At 29.3% G+C, this 20,625-nt stretch overlaps 1 non-coding gene across 1 annotated transcript; it reads left to right on the top strand.

The window, feature by feature from the left end:
• Positions 1-10,768: 10,768 nt before the first annotated feature.
• Trnaa-cgc lies at positions 10,769-10,840 on the top strand. Its single transcript has one exon. It is a non-coding gene; the product is annotated as a tRNA-Ala (tRNA).
• Positions 10,841-20,625: the final 9,785 nt, after the last annotated feature.

Genomic DNA, 20,625 nt, shown 5'->3' with positions numbered 1-20,625 from the left:
AAAATATTTCAAAATATACTTTTCTTTAAAAAATCTTTTTTTCAAAAAAAGTAAATTTTTGTCAAAAATGTATAGTTCTCAAAAATTTAATTTTTCAGAGTAAATTTTTTTCAAAAATGTTAATCTTAAAAAAAAAAAATTTGGTACGGGAAGTTCCAGCAATTTGCCATAAGGCACGATGCCATGCGCCCCACTAGTTTAAAAAGCTTTAAAAATTTTTGAAAAAAATAGATTTTTGAGAATTTTGAAATTTATGAGAAAATTTGATCTTTTTAACTTCCCGTAGGGTAAGTTATAGTAATCGCAAAAAAATCGAAAATGAAATTTTTTATATAGCTTTACGTTTCAGCTTTCAGAGGTTTCTGAACATTTTGGCATGCCTTAGAAAAAATGGATGTTGTGTGTGTGTGTGCGTTTGTCGACGATTTCGCCACGGATTAACCGATTTGAATAATTCAAAAAACATTCGATTCATACTGATAAGGCGACGTGCTGATTAGTTTTTGGCAAAGGCAGGTTTCGGGCAAAAAGTGCTAAAAATTTTATTTCAGTTTTTGAGATAACGGAAGGTCGGATTTAAATAATTCAAAAAATATTTTTTACTTGTATTGACGAAATGAACAACTGTTATAATTTTTGTAAAGGCTGGTCCAGCGTCTCCAAAGATACAATAAAAAAAAGTAAAAATTAATGCCATTTGGCGGTCATAAATGAGCATTAGACATTATAAATTTTCTGTACATTTCTATGGGTTCCGTACCAATGTTTACACGTTAAACGAATACGCGACGCTTACACGCTTTGATATTTTGACTTCTAATCAGCTATGCAGCGCGATTGATTAAAATAAATGTTCAAAATTAAAACAAAAAACAAAATACAAAAAAAAAACAAAATATAAAAAAATAAAATTTTTCAAAATTTGAAAAAAGTCAATTTTTTCAAAAATTTGTCAAAAATCTAATTTTTACAAAGTTTTGCAAAGTTTTTTTTATTAATTTAGTTCTCGGTAAGGAACGTTCCTGCATTTTGCCATGCGCCACTAGTTGATATTTTTTTCTCATTTTACAACTTTTTGAAAATTTTGGACTTTTCTAGCGCGTAAATTTAATGTGCATATGTCTAATGATCTTTTTAAACCGTCAAATGGCATTTTTTCATTTTTTTTATTTTATTTTCAAAACTGCTAAACTTGCCTTAGGCTAAAATTAATTAAAATTTAAATATGATTGAAGTTATCTCAAACTAATTTATATTGAATTTTTGAATTTCGAATGATTGTTGAAACAGTTAAATCAGTTATTCCAAAATAATTTATTTTGAATTTTTGAATTTCGAATGATTGTTAAAACATTTAAATCGTTTATCCGTACTCTCGAAATCGGGAACGAAAGATTACATCTAAATATACGCCCATTCATATTACATATTTACACACGCGCATCTACATCCATTTTTTCTAAGGTAATATTCATTTTTGTTGAGCTTGTACTAAAACACTTAGAGATTATTAACTCATTTTATTTTTTTTTAAATTGTGCGTCGCAAAAAAGTCAATTGAACCTCGGCCAAAATTGTTAAATCTTTCAAAAATGTTTTACTTTACATATACTTGTGCTTTGTCATTGCGATGTTTACCCTAAAAAATCATATTTGTTATGTAAATAAATATTTTTTGCGTAAAGTAGGTCGCAAAAATTGGAAGCTCAACTGCAGTTAAAAATTTTCCCAATTTACAGTCTCCTGTAACACAATTTACATGTGTCCACATTTAAAAACTATACATTCCACCCAATCTTCTTCACTTGAATCTGTATAAGCTTTATTACATATTAAACAATACCATTTTTGCATGTTACAACTAGCACCAAAGTTTTGTTTCAACTGACTCCAGGTGCGATTTATGTACAAAATCCAAGATACTTGATACTTAATTGAACAATTTATCAATTACTAAATTGTTATACATTATCAAAAATTGATAAATTTAAAATAAACTAACAATAAGATATACAAAATTTATAATTAATAATAATAACGCAAACCGAAATTTTATGATCGATCAATTTTATATTGTCTGTCAAAAATGACGCACCTGCACAATTCTGTGTACTACGTCAGCCTGCGGGACAGTTGCTGTGACAATATTATGCAGAACCGTTTGCATATCGAATCGAGAAAAAAAAGTTTAATATCTTTTAAGATTCTAAAGGAAAGCGCCTATCACTACTTACCCTTGTTACAATAAGCCCCTTGCTTTCGTGTTTTTTTTATTATTATTTTAGAATCCGTTTTCTTGTTTCTGTTATGTTCATTAGTAGGGTAGTTATAGTAATGGGCCGAAAATCGAAAATGAAAATTTTTGCATTTCTCGACGTTTTGAAGGTTTCTGAACATTTTGGCATACCTAAAAAAAAATGGATGTGTATGTGTGCATGTGTGTGTGTGTTTTGTATGTTCTCATTTTTTCGTCCACGTTTTCGGCCGCACGTATCAACCGATTTGAATGATTCAAAAAACATTCGACTCCTATTGATAAGGAGATGTACTGATTAGTTTTTGGCAAAGGCAGGTCCAGCCGTTACGGAGATAAAGGCTAAATGTGCAAAAAATGGCAGTTTTCGAGAGAACTAAGTGTCCGATTTGAATTATTCAAAGAACTTTTTGCTTGTTTCGACAAAATAATTGCTTTTGAAAAAAAAATATGTATATCAATTTTGTTTTTCAAAAAAAAATTTTTTTTCAAGAATTTTTTTTTGTTTATCGAAAATAATTCAGATTTTAATTTCAATTCTGTTCTTATATACTTTAAACAAATAATTTCAACTTTGCAATTCAGTTTATATAATTCTTATAAATATTAGACAATGTTACAATATTAATAATAATAATCTATTTGAAAACATTTAATAACACTCGATCATTTCGTTCCGATACGGAAAGTTCTAGCAATTTGCCTTAAGGTACGATGCTATGCACCCTATGTTTTCTTTTAATCTTGTAGAGATATTGTTTGAAAAAGTAGATATATAAAATAGAAATCAGTGATCTAAACTTTAGAAATCGTATTTAAATTATTGTCTTGAAATATGCATTATTTTATACATTTTTATTTCTACGTTATTCAACTAATACTGAAACCTTTATAGTTTATAATAATATATTAAGAATTCTGAAAACTATTAATTATGTTTACTGTAATCTCTCACACTTTTATATAAAATTCTGACTGAGATACAGTATGTAAAAATATATCATTTAACAAAAATAATAATACTAAAATAGGCTCAAATAAATAGTTTTGAAGTAAATGATGCAAAATCAGTCTATAGCTTTTCAATATTGACCAATAGTACTGATTAAGTTATTCAAAAGGTCTTTTGTAATTTGAGGAATTTTTTTCATTATTTTTGTCAAATGATTGTTCAGCAGTAGTAATTTCCATTTTTAAGTAATTTGAAAAATTAATAAGCACACATATATTTGAAAAGTGATGTGTGTTAATTTACTTATTGTTTTTTATATTAAACTGTAAAGAAAGAAATTTTAATCAAAATCATTCTTCTGTATTAGATTTATTACTTAACCTTTACTCTGCAACTATCTTAATCTCATTTAAAATTTGGTTTCCTACTGTTTCGAAATCTTAATATACCTACTATGTTAATTTGTACTAACTTTTGCAGTTCTCTAGAAAGTCTACCCTAACACCAAATTTGTGTAAATTGCATAAGTCATAATAATAGTAATTTAGTTAATATATTTGGAAAATAATAACATATATGTAAAAGCAGTAATTAATATACTGCGTTTCAAGTCAAAATTTTGATTTGCGAGAGATCCATGCATGCATATTTATCGTATGTATCACAAAATAATTCATAGCTGAAATTATTCAATTCATTTAAAATATTATTTATATATCATATCTAAAAAACGTAGAAGATCTCATCGGAAATGTTTAGCAAGTGAGTCATGGAAGAGGATTCAAACTATGGTATTATGATATATGATGAATTGTTATGTAAAAACAGACTGATTATTTCCTATTGATGACTGTACATCTCAATTTATAAGATATGCAATAACTTTTATTCTTTTACTATTACGGTGATTGATAAAATTATGCAGAAAATATTCCGTACTTGTATAATTTGCAAGCAGTATCTAATGCAGAATATAATACGGCACATTAACTTAAATGATAAAAATGGCCTAATGTGTACGGCTTAAGTAATTATTAATATTTTTATTTATTAACTTTTGCGCGTTACATTATTTAGTAATATTTCATAACCATTTTTTAAATTCCAGTACTTTTTCATTAGTTGTTAACTTTATAACTAATATAGTTTAAGGGTAGTTATAGTAATGGGCCGGAAATTGAAAATGAAAATGTTTGCTTATCTTCACGTTTCAGAAGTTTCTGAACATTTTGGCATACCTCAGAAAAATGGATGTGTGTGTGTATGTTTTGTATGTCCGCATTTTTTCGTCTACATTTTCGGGCGCACGGATCAACTGATTTGAATGGTTCAAAAAACATTCGATTCCTATTGATAAGGAAATGTGCTGATTAGTTTTTGGCAAAGGCAGCCAGAAATTTAATTCAATTTTGTTCTCCTTTCTTGATAACAGGATGTGTCGACTTTAATCAAACATTATTTTTCTTCTCGACAAAAATTTTAGTAGAATATATCGACTACTATCATTGGCCACTTGTTCAAATATTCTTAACAAAATTATATGTTAATAATATACTAGTTTTATATATATATATATATATATATATATATACATATATATATACTGTCTGAACTAAACGAACTATATCAATAAGTATCAAACAACCAACTATATAACAACCATCTTCAATACAATTCTAATTATACTAATATGTTTTTTTTACTATTTCCCAAAAATTTGTCATCTATCGCTTTTTGCCCCACAGGCGGGGTAAAAAGGTACAGCCAGGGGACAAACAGTTCCAATGTCTTATTTTTAATTTTTAAGGAATAATACAAAATAATAGACACTACATCATTCATTCAGTGTGAAATACCAATTTTATGTTCACATGTTTGGTACTAAATTTCTTCAAAAATAAATATCAGTTTAAATTTATAGTTGTAGTAACTATTTTTTATTTTTTACACCTTTACCAGTGTAAAAATTCAGTTGGCCCTTTCTACATAGCTTACATGTAAGCTTTTATAGAAATTACATAAAGAAATCTATTGAATCTAGCTTAAAAATACTTCTTATGAAACAATCAGGTAACGTATACTTGAAAATCAGATTCAGGTACCATAAACTAAATAAAAGAACTCAAAACCAAAAAAGACTGGCAACAAAAAATACTTTGGTTATGAATACTGATACGTCGAGGTCGTATGGAAAATACTTATTATTTTATTTTGGTACATAATGCTCTGGCTGATCATCCTTAAATATTATTAAGTTATTTTAAATTCACAAAAAAGAACAAAACTAGTGGGGCGCATGGCATCGTGCCTTAAGGCAAATTGCTGGAACTTCCAAAGGTACCAAAAATTATTTTTTTTAAAAAGACATTTAACATTTTTGAAAAAAAAATACTCCAAAAAAATTAGATTTTTGAGAAACTATAAATTGACAAAAAATTACTTTTTTTGAATAAAATTTATTTTGAAATATTTTGGAAATTTTGAACTTTTTTTTCAAAGCAATCGTACTGCTTTAACTGCATAGAAACGAAGTATCGAAGCGCGTAGGCGCCGCGTCGCCAGCTAACGCATAAACATCGGTACGGAACCCATAGGAATGTAAACAAAATGTATACTTGTTGTTAAAATCTCTATAAAATATCTGATGATTTGGTGTGCATATGTCTAATGATCATTTTTGATCGCCAAATGGCATTTTTTTTTTAGTTTTTTTACTAGATCTCCGAAACCGCTAGACCTGCCTTCATGAAAATTTGATCAGTTCAGTAAAAAGTTTTTTGAATTATTCATATCGGACGCTCCATTCTCTAAAAAACTGAGTTACCGTTTTAGGCACTTTTTGCCCCATATCTTCAGAACGGCTAGACCTATCTTCGCCAAAAGTAATCAGCACGTCTCCTTATCAATACAAATCGAATGTTTTTTGAATTATTCAAATTGCTTCATCCATGTTCCCGAAATCGTCGACGAAAGTTTGTATCTGCACACACACATACACACATACATCCATTTTTTCTAATGCCAAAATATTGAGAAACCTCTGAAACGTAAAGATATATAAAAATTTTCATTTTCGATTTTTTTGCGATTACTATAACTTGCCCTACGGGAAAAAATATTGCCTATTCAGTTACCATTATTTTTATCACATACTTTAAACTATCGTTTCTGTAAAAAACTGCATCACTGGACTTAGTTCTTAGTTTTGTTCTTTATCAAAAATTGATTTAATGTTTTATGTAGATTATTGAAAACAATAAAACAAAAATAGTGAAAATACATCGAGAAATATAATCTGATTTGATGAGAAACATCCAATTAGAGCACGATAGAGTATAAACAATTCCAATTACAAAAACCATAAGCCAATTTGTAGTGCTTGGGAAGCTAGTTAATGTTATATCATAGATAATGGTTTGTGCAATATTGTGAGTTTTATATTAAAAATCAACATATGCTACTATATGGGATTAATAAATCGTTTTATACTACATCATAAAACGGCTTTTATAGTAGAGTTAGTAAATGCCATGTGTATATTTGTGTATAACTCTAAAGATCAATATTTTGAAAGGACGATATATTCATGCCTTAAACGCATTGTTTTAATAATTGTTATAATATTGTACTATATTAAATGTTATAACAAAATTTAATAGAAAATCAAGATCAATTCAACTCCCTAACAAAGTCGATTTTGTTGTTCCGTAAGTAATTGTAGTTGCATGTGATCCAGACATCAGATATTTTGTGCCATCTACGTACGGATCGACTAACCCTGTCTCCAAATCAAAGCTATAAACCATGTTCTGTTACCATAACACGGTTTAAAAATTGAGCAAAGCCCTAATAAAACTAGTGGTGTATGGCATCGTGCCTTAAGTCAAATTGCTGGAACTTTCCGTACCAGAATTAAATATTCGAAAGAAAAAAATCAGTAATCATTAAATATTGATCAATGGTTGATAACAATTGTTTTGAACATTTTCAAACTGATAATTATATTATTATATTTATATAAATATACAGTAACGATCTTATCGCTCAAAGCACTTGAAAAAGTTGACATTAGCAAGAGGTGCCGAATAAATCCATCTGAGGATATCTTTTTTACGATTAGAATAACGCATTTGAAATATATATATATATTTTCAAACTGACTTGTAAATTTTAAATTCTTATTTGATGTATAAAACTTTGTTTATTTTTGAAAATTTTGAAAAAACTTTGTTCCAGAAAATTTTAAAATTTGCTTGAACCGTATAAGTAAACTTTAAAAATTAAAAAATCTTGGTACGGAACCCAACAAAATTGTAACAAAATTAGTACTCATTTTTAAAAACTTTATCAAATATCTGATTTGATGTTCAGACGTCTAATGTTCATTTTTGACCCCCAAATACCTTTTTTTTTTACTTTTTCCTCTAAAACCGCTAGACCTGCCTTACCAAAAATTGTTCATTTTGTCAATACAAATAAAATGCTTTTTCAATCGTTTAAATCGGGCACGTATCCCGTATCCTTGAAAAGACTGGACCTGTCTTCAGCAAAAACTTATCAGCACGTCTTCTCATTAGTAGAAATTGAATGTTTTTTGAATCATTCAAATCGGTTGATTGGTGGAGAAATTTATGTTTCCATAAAAATACGATTCGCTAATTATATGTTTTCTCGACGTTTCAAGCCATTCTGAATCGAATGAGACCAAATTCATCCACGTTTTAGCCTGCAATTCTGAATCGATTTTGAAAATCCAAAAACCGTTCGAAAGATATTGGTTGGAAATCGACCTGATTAGTTTTTGGACTAGCTGTAAGTGGAATTCTGTCTTAAGGCAATTAGGGCATCGTGCCTTAAGGCAAATTGCGGGAACTTCCCGTACCAAAAATTATTATTTTTTTTTAAAAACGATTAACATTTTTGAAAAAAAATTACTTCGAAATAATTATTGAGAAACTAGGAATATGACAAAAGATTACTTTTTTTTGAAAAAAAAATTTTTATTTGAAAAAAAAATTTTTATTTGAAAAAAAATTTTTTTTTTTAAAGAAAAAATTTTTTTTTTGAAAACAAACTATTTTTTTGAAAAGAAAAATGTTTTCTTCATTTTGACATATTTTGGAAATTCTGAACTTTTTTTTAAAGCAATCGTAGTGCTTGAACTGCATAGAGACGAATTGTCACAGCGCAAGTGCCGCGCCGCCGTCTAACGCATAAACATTGGTACGGAACCCATAGAAATGTAAAAAAAAATTATACTTATTGTTAAAATTTCTATACAATATCTGATAATTTGATGTGCATATGTCTAATCATCATTTTTAACCGCCGAATGGCATTTTTTTTACTTTTTCATTATATCTCCGAAACCGCTAGACCTGCCTTCATGAAAATTTTATCAACTCTTCATCTTGCCAATACAAGTAAAATGTTTTTTGAATTATTCAAATCGGACGCTCCGTTCTCTTAAAAACTGAGTTACCGTTTTCGGCACTTTTTGCCCCGTATCTTCGGAACGGCTAGACCTAACTTCGCCAAAAACTAATCAGCACGTCTCCTTATCAGTACGAATCGAATGTTTTTTGAATTATTCAAATCGGTTGATCCGTGTTCCCGAAATCGTCGACGAAAATTTGTATCCGCACATACATACACACACATACATACATACACACACACACACACACACACACATACATCCATTTTTTCTAAGGTATGCCAAAATGTTCAGAAACCTCTGAAACGTAAAGATATATAAAAATTTTCATTTTCGATTTTTTTGCGATTACTATAACTTACCCTACGGGAAGTTAAAAAGATCGGCAGGGCCGTCTTCTTGTAATAAAGTGTTAAAAAAAATCGAAGATTTTTATTATAATTAACTTTCCTTAGGGTAAGTTATTGTAATCGTCCAAAAATCGAAATTGAAAATTTTTACATTTCTCGACGTTTTGAAGGTTTCTGGACATTTTGGCATACCTCAGAAAAAATGGATGTGTGTGTGTAAATGTATGTATGGATACAATTTTTCGTCCACGTTTTCGGGCGCACGGATCAACCGATTTGAATGGTTCAAAAAACATTCGATTTCTATTGATAGGGAGATGTGCCGATTAGTTTTTGGTAAAGGCAGGTCCAGCCGTTACGGAGATAGAGAGCTAACTATACAAAAAATAGCAGTTTTTGAGAGAAATAAGCATCCGAATTGAATGATTTAAATAACTTTCTACTTGTGTTGACAACACAATTGCTTTTCGAAAAAAAAAATTGTCAATTTTTTTTTGTATATTGACAATAATTGAGATTTCAATTCTAATCCTGGCTAAAGTTTCAAAACTCACTTATATACTTTAAATAAATAACTTTTATTTTGTAATTCAGTTTATATAATTCTTATAAATATATATTACACAAATGTTACAGTATTTATAATAATCTGTTTGAAAACATTTAATATTCCTCGAATATTTTGTTACGGTATGGGAAGTTCCAGCAATTTGCCTTAAAGCACGATGCCATACGCCCCACTAGTTTTTTTACGGTAGATACCATAGTCTTATAGATCATACTAAAATATTACGGCTCTACGACAAGTCGTTTAATTTTAAAAATTTGTCAAAGTTTGCAAAAATTAGTATCGTTTTTTGGCGTTTGATAACATTAGAACTTTCACCCATGTTTGCTTAAAAACACACACCTAAACCGATTTCAAAAATTTAAAAGCCAATTGATGTATTTCGATGTGGATTATCTTTTCTCAGTTTCGTGCGACGATTGGCTAAGCCATTTCTTTGTAAATAGCAGAAAAGTGAAAATAATGTCCACGTTTTAGCTCTCAATTCTCAATCGATTTCAAAAAATTAAAAACTTTTCGAAAGGTATCGGTTGGCAATGATACTGATTAGTTTTAGGTAAAAATCTACCGAGCCGTTTTTACGAAATTAACTGTTGAAAAGTTTTTTTTGTCTATTTTTATGAACCATTTTTGGCAATAGATATCATGGTCTTATAAAACATACTAAAATGTTACGGACCTACGACAAATAGTATAATGTTAAAAAATCATCAAAGTTTGAGAAAATATTATAGTCATTTGTGTCAAAAGTTGCTTATGTGATGTGATGAGTCAAACATTATCAATTCATTAAAATTTTAAAATAATAAGCTACAATTTTGAAGCATACAAGCACGTGCCTGTGAAATATAATTAATATAATTACAGTTAATTTAAATGTGTTTGAGAAAATTCTATTCGAAATCGAAATGTTTAGAAATTCAATGTTGAAAATTTTATCAAAATATCTAAATTTCAATTTCGATTGATTAAGTCAATTCTGATACATTTCGGGAAGTTTATGCAACTTGCCTAAGGCTAAATGCCACTTTCAACTAGTATAATTTGATTTTAAGTTTGGTCCGAAATATTATGCTATGAATTGAATTTGTGTTATATTTTATAAACAAAATTATGTACAACTTGAATATAATATCGCAATAGCATATTTAATTTTTTTTGTTCATTTTGCATATTAAAATATTTAATAATAATGTATTATTTCGGAGGGGGTGTAACTCAGCGGTAGAGTGTCCGCTTCGCATGCGGGAAGTCCTGGGTTCAAATCCCAGTTCCTCCAGTTTTTTATACTCATTAAATATTTTAAAAATTATAGATACATAAATATTTTTTAGTCAATTTCGATATTTGTCGATTGACATCGAAATTGACTGTATATATTGACTGACAGGTAATCTTTGAATATCGACATATCGTAATTAATTTTGGGGTTTTTGAGAATTTTAATGCTAAATGCAAATTGGAATATTTAATTACGAATTGGATCTTTCCATATGGTAATTAAACATTTAAGGAATAAAAATAATCAATATTCAATGAAAAAAATTCAACAAAAAAAAATTCAATAACTAATAACGATTGTTTTAGAGATTCTTAGAGAGAATAAATCTATAGCTGCTTGTAAAGAATTCAATATTGTAAGTCCTTTGGCCATTTTTCATTAAGTCTTCTCATTTGGAACATTTTTTTGATTTTGCATTTCGGCGTTCAAATGTTCATCGATTTTGTTGTGGAAAGTACAAATCAGGGTTTTTATAATTTAAGGCGCATCTATCATCGCCCTTAATATTTTGTTCTGGGTACGCAGTATAATTTTTATGCTTGATGTACTTGCACATCTTCATAAGTCTATTTCCGTAGCTTCATATTGATGCTAGTACAGTTTTGTATATAAATGTTTTGTTTGTGTATGACATTTTCTGAGTTTCTACCAATAGCCAGCACAATTGTTTAAATTTTTGCATCGTTTGTTTACTCTTTTGTTCCATATGGAGATTCCACGCAAGTCTACGGTCTAGGTACAGTCCTGAATAATTAATGCTGGTACTTGGGGGAATTTCTATGTCATTTATAAATACAAGGCGCAATTTTGAGTTTTCGATGTAAAAGTGATATGTTTTGATTTGTCTTCGTTTTTATTTATGTTTTATTCTTTAAGCCATTTTTCAAGTGCAAATAAATGTTCTTGAAAGTTTAAAGCGATTACTGGATTTTGATGTGTTGCCATAATCATCTATCATGTGCTAATGTATCCGTGATTGTGTATATATTTGTTGGCAAGTCGTGTGTATATATGGTGTATAAAAGTGGCCCTAGTACACTGCCCCGTGGTACTGCCCGATTTTATTGGGTAAAAATCTAATACATAATTTCTTATCCCAGTTCTGAAGTATCTACCGATCAAGAATGACTTCAGTATTTTGTATAATTAATCTGGCAAGCTCTTTTAACCCTTTCTACTCGGATGCCGCCTCAGATCCGGCGGCAAAATTCATATAAATCTCGGAATTTGCAAGTTGAAAGGGTTAACTTTGGCTATTAACACATCAACCTACACAGTATCGAATGCTTATTTCATGCAAATCAAAACTCACTGTTTTCAAAAGCTTTGTGAATGATTGAAGTTACTCTATGAGCTTGTTGCATAATGGAGTCTGAAACCATATTGATGGCTGGTATTACAATAATGTTTTCTTAGATCCTTATAAGTATTATTTTTTTCAATAGTTTAGATTTTACCGGTTTACGACTAATTGGTCTGTATGAATTAGCAATATGACTAGGTTTATCTTGTTTTTTTTTAACATTATTACTTCTTAGTTTTTCAGGTCCATTGGCCAATATCCTAATAGTCGCACTTCGTTGAATATATAAGTCAGCATTATTAGATCTTTTTTGGCAGTTCTTCCAAAATTTTAGCATCCAATTGCATCCAACATTTCTTGAAATTTAAGAAAGAAATTTGTCTCATAATTTTTTTTGGTGTAATCGGTTTGATGCTTTCAGAAGTGTCATTTATCACATTGAATTCTTTAGATACGCACGATTGTTGACTGTTTTCATTTGGAGTAAACACGTTTTTTAAATAGACCGCAAATGTATTTTGATCACTTCTAGCCCATTTCCGAATTCATTTTTATTGACGAGTTAGTTGATATAGGCCTTCTTGTTTTTTTATTGTCGTCCTGCCGTATTATCATACTTGTTAAAATTAATAATGTAGTTCATCATATTGTTTTCTCTCAACTAATTTAATTCATGTTTGATTCGTGAATATCTGTCATATCATATGAGTTTTTGTTAATGTATCTATATTCTTTTGTTTGCTGTGGAGTGTGGAGTAAGCAGCCTTGTATTTTCCGCAAATCCTGTAATTTGAGGGGTAATCTTTACCACAAAGTGCGCACGTAGCAGACGTACTTTTTAGTTGTATGCATATTTTTGAATTATGATCTATATTTGATACAAGCAAATGGTCGATTACAATATATTTTGGAATGTCCGTACATTTGACATCTTAGACATTGTATTAATCCTTTGCTCTTCCACAATATGATTTAATAGTTGATATTAATAGTGTGATATTGTAAATTTCAGTGTTATTGTCGGAGGGTTCCAAATCAGCAAAAAACATATTGAGTGGTTTTTCGGTTATATATATATCTCATATTAATAATGTTTATAACCTTGTGTTTTTTCTTCGTCAATTCCATTTTTATTTTTTCGATATTGTAGGTGTGGTGAATATTTTATGAGAACTACTCTGTAAGTGTGATAAATGGTAGCTTTCGATTTGAAAAAGTTTATGAGCAATTTATATTGCTCTGGCTCTTGAACATTTTTTAACAGTATCGTTAGGCATTTATTTCGTATAATATTGTCTATTGTTTATCGCACTATTAATATCAAATATCGTATCAGAAAAGTTATTCACATTGCAAAAAAATTATTATTGTTATCAGTTAGAGCTTTTATTGTTTGGGCCGGGCGGCCTTTTGTTGTTTTCAAAGCGTCAAGCCTGTTTCAGGTTGGCGTTATGTTTACATTTTTGTCATAGTTATTAGTCTACGTTTGCTGCCTGGTTCTACTGTTTTCCAAAATTGGACGGAATTTTTGCTTCTATAATCATATATACTGATTGATTTTTTCATTATTTGGACTATTAATTTTCTCATTAATTATTTGTTTAATATATTCACTGTTCATTGTCAACGTATCATAAAGAATGTTGATAGTATCAACTAACGGTGAGATAGAATTTGTTATATTTTCTTGAGTTTGCATATTTATTATGAAATTATCTACTTATTAACAATAAAATGCCTTCCCTAACAAGAGCAATTGTTGTACTATACATGTAACACTACACTGAATATTTACTGATTATTATTCACAGTTTTTTTAAGGATTTGAAAAAAAAAACAAAATTTTTTATTAATATATTTTAATATTTTTAAAAATTTTGAATATTTTTAAATTTGTTGACATTTTTTGAAATAGTAAATTAAGAAATTCTAAAATTCCGAAATTTTCGAAAATTTAAAAAAAAGAACGAATTTTTGAATATTTTTGGTTTGATTTTTTTTTTAATTTTAACCGCTGATTCTACGGTTCTTGTCTAGGTAGTCCAATACCGTACAAAAATCTCAATACCGATATTGGATATTTGAAATTTCAAATACCGGGATCCTGGGACTAATACCAGTGTTGTCAATGAAAAATTAACTAGTTATATTTTTACATACCTCAGTTGTTAAATTGATATATTAACAAATAACAAATAATATTGGTTTGAAATGAATACGTATTATTTATTACATAGGGAGTGAGAGTAGATAGATACATAAAAACGTGCCAGTAAAAAAATATTTATTAACTTCTTTGTTACATTTCACATATAATAGGCTCGAATGGAATTATGTATAAGAAAACAAAAAATATAACTGGTGGTGTGTGGCATCGTGCCTTAAGGAAAATTGCTGGAACTTCCCGTACCGTAACGAAATTTTCGAGAAATATTAAATGTAGGCTTGCAACGAATAGTATATTCGGCAAAATACCGAATATTCGGCATGCTTCAGAGACCGAATATCGAATATTCGGCAGGTTTTTGGCACCTAACCTACGATCGTTTGTGTTAATGTCATTACTATCAGTAATTGTTATATTATTAACGCGCTACATATTCATTCAAGTTTTATGCCCAGATTTGCAACCAATTATGCTCCTTTTTGTTATTTGGAATATTTGGCCGAATACCGAATACTTGAATACCACATGTGATGGAGAAATAAGTAAAATTATAAAAAAGCGATTCTTTACATATATGTAAATGTATTTCCAATTATTTTTTTCATAAATATTTAATATTTTCTTTTATAAACTCACTATTATCTTTTATATATTGGGAAAGCTAATCATAATAAAATAAATAAAAAATGAAATATTGTTTGGATATTTTGCGACAAAAAAGCAATAATAGCTCTTTATTTGGAAATACCTAGATTTCATGTAATGAATGACTTAATTGTATTGATATAACACATCGTGCAACCATTGAATGATTCATATTGAATAATATAAACATATAATAATAAAGTATCTTGTCAATATTCATTAAACGTACTTCACGTGTTCATTTATAATCGATAAAGTCGATAAGGTTTAAATTATTATATATACAGTAACGAAATCATTTCTTCATATCATATTTTGTAAACACGACACTTCCAAATACAGATCCATCGCGAGCTCTTTATCGCATAAAAGATAAAACACGCAAAATATTTTCGCTAAAAGGCGGCGGCGGCTCCTTCGGAAAGTTAATTAAGTTATTTTGCACTAATATTAACTGATATTAATATAATATTGTATTACGAAACGCGATTTGCTTGGTGATCTATAATTAATTACAGTTGTTTTAAATATTTTCAAAAACAAAATTAATATCGTTCATATAATATACATGTATATTATTATTATTCTAGTGACGATGTTATTGCTCAAATCACTTGAAAATGTTTACAATAAAGAGAAGTCCAAAGAATCCATCTGAGGATATATATTTTACGAGTAAAATAACGCATATGAAACATATACATATTTAAACTGAATTGTAAATTTAAAATTTACGGAACCCAAAAAAATAGTAACAAAATTAGTTCACATGTTTAAAATCTCTATAAGATATCTGAATTTGATGTGCATATATCTAATAATAATTCTTGACTGAATTACCGTTTCGGCACTTTTTGTCCCGTATCTTCGAAACTGCTGGGCCTGTCTTCACCAAAAACTAATCAGCACGTCTTCTTATCAATAGAAATCGAATGTTTTCTGAATCATTCAAATCGATTGATTCGTTCGCCCGAAAACGTGGCATCCATTTTACATAAAGTACTGTATTTCCACTTTATATATTAATACTATAAATGATAAATATTGATGTTACAGGTAATTTTTTGTCCTTCATATGTTGGTGATAATTGTAATTTAAAAACAACCAGCACCAGTGAAAAATTCTAATCCTATATTTGGGTAAGTTTCTCAAAAACTGAATTACCGTTTTGGCACTTTTTGTCCCGTATCTTCGAAACGGCTGGGCCTGTCTTTACCAAAAACTAATCAGCACGTCTTCTTATCAATAGAAATCGAATGTTTTCTGAATCATTCAAATCGATTGATTCGTTCGCCCGAAAACGTGGCATCCATTTTATATAATGTACTGTATTTCCACTTTATATATTAATACTATAAATGATAAATATTGATGTTACAGGTAATTTTTTGTCCTTCATATGTTGGTGATAATTGTAATTTAAAAACAACCAGCACCAGCATGGGAAAAATTCTAATCCTATATTTGGGTAAGTTTCTCAAAAACTGAATTACCGTTTTGGCACTTTTTGCCCCGTATCTTCGAAACGGCTGGGCCTGTCTTCACCAAAAGCTAATCAGCACGTCTTCTTATCAATAGAAATCGAATGTTTTCTGAATCATTCAAATCGATTGATTCGTTCGCCCGAAAACGTGGCATCCATTTTACATAATGTACTGTATTTTCACATAATGTATTAATACTATAAATGATAAATATTGATGTTACAGGTAAATTTTTATCCTTCATATGTTAATTGTTATTTAATAACAACCAGCACCAGCTTGGGAAAAATTCTAATCCTATATTTGGGTAAGTTTACTTTTAGAAATGGTTAAAAACATTAATTCGTGCACCCGAAATCGTGGACAAAAAATTGTATCTAACATACACACACACACACATACATCAATTTTTTCTAAGGCATGCCAAAATATTCAGAAACCTTTCAAACGTAAAGATATGCAAAAATTTTCATTTTTGATTTTTTTGCGATTACTATAACTTACCCTACGGGAAGTTAAAAAATTAAAAATTTTTCAATAAAGTCAATTTTTGTTTAAAAAATTTCAAGATTCTCAAAAATCAAATTTTTTCAAAGTTTCCAAAAAATATGAGATATTTTAAAATTTTTAATTTTCGGTACGGGAAGTACAAGGTGCAATGCCATGCACCCACTAGTTAATTACAGACTAATAAAAGGGATTGTAAAATACAGTAGAACCTCGATTATCCGGACCTCGGTTATACGGATTCGCGATTATCCGGACATAATCGCGTCGGAGTTCGTTTGCAATTTTACTAGTGTGTTCTGACGTGCATATATACAATATACATTAATAATACATTCTCTGTTTTGACGTGCATATATACATTTTTAAAGGGTGGTGTTATCCTTTAAAGATAAAATAAATATTATAGAATCGTTAAAAAAGGCGAAACCGGCCGTAAGTTAGCTGATAGGTATGGTGTAGGCAGGGCCGGTCCTGCCTTGCATGCGATGCATGCAAAAAATGCGGGCGCACGCCTTAGGGGGTGCCAAAACGAGTTTCGAAAATTAAATTTATATGATAATATTTATATTTTTTATATAAAATCTAGAATTATTTATATAAAATCAAGTATACATAATAAATTATAATAAACAATCTAACTTAATTAGGGATACGAAGACACAAAAAGCGTTTAATCACATTTATTTGCAATGCAATATCAGTAGAAACAATTAACCGATTAATAACTCTGCAAATTAGTAAATAACAGCTCTGTTCATTGCTTAATCTACTTATTCAATTTTTTCTTTTTTTGAATTTACCGTGGAATCGAAAAAAAAAATTATCTATTGTTCAATCCCATAGGCTCAAACCTGCGAAATATTAAATTAATTATTGGGCATTGTTGACGAAAAATTGCGAGCTAATTTAGTTAAAACGGAACTTGTTAAAAAATAGAAACAAATTATAATCGGGAAAATAAAAAATGGGGAGTCAGTGCTTAAAAAATGGCATGTTCATTCCGAGAAATTGAATTGTAACTTTTGCTTTTATTGCAAATGTTTCGCTTCTGATGAATTTTGAATGTTGAAGACATGCGTGGTTAGGGTTATGGAAATGGAGCAAATATGAAAAATGAAAGCAAAATGTACTTAGGAACAAAAATCTTTAAGCTTTTTTATACATAATTTAATTATTAACTATGCAGAAATAATACAGATACAAATATAATTTTTTTCAGTACAGTTAAGGGAATATGTAATTTCTTTGCATATTTTACTAATTCTGGACAATACTTTAAAAATACGTTAAAAGTTTAACTTTAAAACTACAATCTGATACTTTGCATCTGATGGAAAAGTAAAGCTGAATACAATTCGGCTCTTACGATACCAATACGGAGAAGTTTACGATGCAATTTTGGATATTGTGAATAATGAAAAAATAAATTAAAATAAAATTTGATTTAAAACATAAAATACGAATGTTATGTTTAAAAATTAAAGACTATTCTTATTTTGCTCTTTTGGCGTGATTTGCTCTATAGAATAAATCGCATAATAAATAAGTTAAATGTTTCAAAACCAAAATATTAATATTACACCTACGTTAGAAATAATTGAGAATTTAAAAATATTTGATTATGATCAACCCGCAAATCGCTTCGATTTTCTAAATAAATTTAAAATCAATGTATTTTATATGCTTTTAGATTACATCTAAAATTTTGTGTTTTATAAATCCAGAATGATTAAAAATTAATTTAAAAAAATAAAGTAAATGTTTATATAATTTTAATGAAAAACTGATAAAACAGTTGAAATTATTGGGGGGGGGGGCGCTAGAACAAATCTTGCATGCGGGGACCCCAGGACCGGCCCTGGGTGTAGGTACAGTACATCCACTATAAGCGATATTAAAAACAATGCCGATTCATTTTTGTCGTACACTTGCAAGTTAGATAGTGAAGAGGGGAGTGAAAATGGAAAAATGATGAAGAGACCGAAAAATGAACTCTTAGAAGAAGCTCTATATTGTTGTTTTTTACAAAAACGATCAAAAAATTATTCGTAAGCAACTTTTCTTCTTCATTGACACTTTACGTACCACCAGTGCTGGATTTACAGTAGGGGCAATCGGGGCTACTGCCCAGGGCGGCAAATTTTTGGGGGCGGCAAAATTTGGATAGTGAGAAAAAAATTTTATACAATATAATCAACTTTTTTTAACAACATTTTTTATTTCAAGAAATATAGTTAACAAAGCATAATACGATTGCAATGCAAAATTTGGGTTAAAATAACCGATTATTAAAATTTATTATTTTGCCTTGCCTCCCTCTCCGAACGTAAATTATCAAATTGGTTAATAAGTTAATAAGTCATTATCAAATTTGTCAATTTGGCTAATATAAAGGTCCGTAAACAAGCTGAAAGTTTAAGAAAAATATTTTTTTCAGTTCTGGAACCTTCTTAAAATGACGAATTTCTGCACTTCCAAGTTGAAAAATAATTTAAACTAGTGACGCATTGCATTGTGCCTTAAGACAAATTATTGAAACATCCCGTACTGAAAATTACATTTTATAAGCTTTAAAATCGAAATAAAATGAAAATGAAAAAAATGACTCTTAAAATACATTTTTTGTATTTTGACATTTTTTTTAAATTATGGACGTTTTGCACGCTGCGTAACTGTTTCAGAGAAGAAATATCAAATCTCAATTACCATTTTTCGTAATTCGTGCCAAAAACTAATCAGCACGTCTCCCCATCAATACAAATCTATTATTTTTTAATTATTCAAGTGAACACGGATCAACTGATTTAAATGGTTCAATTCCTATTGTTGAGAAGACGTGCTGATTAGTTATTGGCCAAGGCAGGTCCAACTGTTTTGAAGATACGGGCCAAAATGCCAAAAATGATAATTTAGTTGTTGAGAAAACAAGCTTCCAATATCATTCAAAAAATTATAGAATAAATAACTGCATAAATTTGTGGGAGGCAGGTTTAGCGGTTTCGATGATCCAATAAAAAAATTTGAAAAAGAAACGTTTGGTGGACAAAAGTGATCATAAGACATATGCACATCAAATTATCAGATATTTTAAAAATATTTTAATAATAAGTATAAATTTTGTTTACATTTATATGGGTTATGTAACATTGTTTATTCGTTAGACTGCGACGCGGCGCTTACGCGCTCCTATTATTGTCCCTACGCAGCTGAAGCAGCGTGATTGCTTTAAAAAAAGTTCGAAAGTTCGTAAAATTTTAGGGATGGGGCGGCATTTTTGTCAGTGCCCCGGGGCGCCAAATTTCTAAATCCGGCCCTGCGTACCACCTGAATATTTTACCTCATGCTTAACAATATGTATAATGTAATCTAATTGTAAGAAAATATGTACGTGTTCATTTTCTAATAAACATCGATTTTTGTTAATATCTATATATGTATTTGTTATTTTTGATAAACAAAACATTATTCTTCATAATTTGGATTATCCGGATTTTCGATTATCCGGATGCCCATCGACAGCAATTAGTCCGGATAATCGAGGTTCTACTGTATTGAATTTTAAATTATATGATAGCAAATTTCAGCTCCATCAATATCAAGGAGGAAATGCACGTTTGCAGCGCAACCCTGTTGGGTGCGATCAAAAGATGCGTGCCGCTCATATAGCGAAAG

This window comes from Ctenocephalides felis, unplaced genomic scaffold, assembly GCF_003426905.1.
Source record: "Ctenocephalides felis isolate EL2017-DRISC unplaced genomic scaffold, ASM342690v1 CF-g0.4_SCAFFOLD_01886, whole genome shotgun sequence".
Classification (NCBI taxonomy): domain Eukaryota; kingdom Metazoa; phylum Arthropoda; class Insecta; order Siphonaptera; family Pulicidae; genus Ctenocephalides; species Ctenocephalides felis.
The sequence above is the reverse complement of the archived record's forward strand: the minus strand, read 5'-3'. Positions and strand labels throughout refer to the sequence as shown.